Source organism: Lactuca serriola, chromosome 3, assembly GCF_051521515.1.
Source record: "Lactuca serriola cultivar US96UC23 chromosome 3, Lser_US96UC23_V15, whole genome shotgun sequence".
Classification (NCBI taxonomy): Eukaryota; Viridiplantae; Streptophyta; class Magnoliopsida; order Asterales; family Asteraceae; genus Lactuca; species Lactuca serriola.
In genome coordinates, this window is record NC_136410.1 from 64,629,347 (window position 1) to 64,630,285 (window position 939).

Genomic DNA, 939 nt, shown 5'->3' on the forward strand with positions numbered 1-939 from the left:
AAGGGTCACATCCTCGCACAACTAAAAGACATTCCATTCCATGGAAAGGAGCACGAAGATGCTTACAAGCATATTGAAGAAGTTATGGACATTGCTGACTATTTCCACATGCCAAATGTGCCTCGCGATACTGTCTTACTACGGATGTTACCGGTTACATTCCAAGGAGCTGCGAAGGAATGGTTGAAATATTTACCCCCGGATCCATTACAACATGGCAAAAGATGTGCGAGGAGTTCATTGACCAGTTTTGTCCGCCTTCTAAGATTGCAAAATTGAAGAAAGCAATTGCTAACTTTGAGCAATTACCGGGAGAATCACTCTATGAGGCGTGGGAGAGATATAAGGGGTTAATAAGAAATTGCCCTCAAAACGACCTAAACGTGCAACAAGAGGTTTCCATCTTTTATGATGGCGTGAACGTCACAACTAGGCAATTACTAGACTCTTAAGGACCCCTCACGAAGAAAGCACCAACTGTCATTAAAACATTGGTAGAAGAATTCTCCAAACATTCAAGAGAATACCATAATCCAAGGAACGATACAGCTGGAGGCGTGGTTAACTCAGTTTCCGATGACATGGCAGCAATGATGGCCAAACTAGAAAGTATGGATCGTAGGATGACAAAGATGGATCAATCCATCCATGCCATAAGGGTGGGTTGTGACAATTGTAGCGGTCCAAATCTTACTAAGGATTGCGATCTTGACGAGAACGGCAACCGGAAGGCACAAGTTTGTTATTCGAGTGACGATAGGTTTGATGATGATTGGCGAAAGCCCAAGAAGGAATGGCTCCCCTGCGACGAGTACAAGAAGGCAAAGGAGGAGAAGTATAGGCAAAAAGCACGCGGGTTTTATAAAAAAGAAGAACCAGCGCAAGAGAAGAAGACGGATCTTGAATCTATGTTAACTCGATTTGTTAGTGCTTCCGAAA

The 939-nt window shown here is 43.5% G+C and overlaps 1 non-coding gene across 1 annotated transcript; it reads right to left on the minus strand.

The window, feature by feature from the left end:
- Positions 1-272: 272 nt before the first annotated feature.
- On the minus strand, positions 273-379 carry LOC145096415 (small nucleolar RNA R71). The gene has a single exon (XR_013703823.1). It is a non-coding gene; the product is annotated as a small nucleolar RNA R71 (small nucleolar RNA).
- Positions 380-939: the final 560 nt, after the last annotated feature.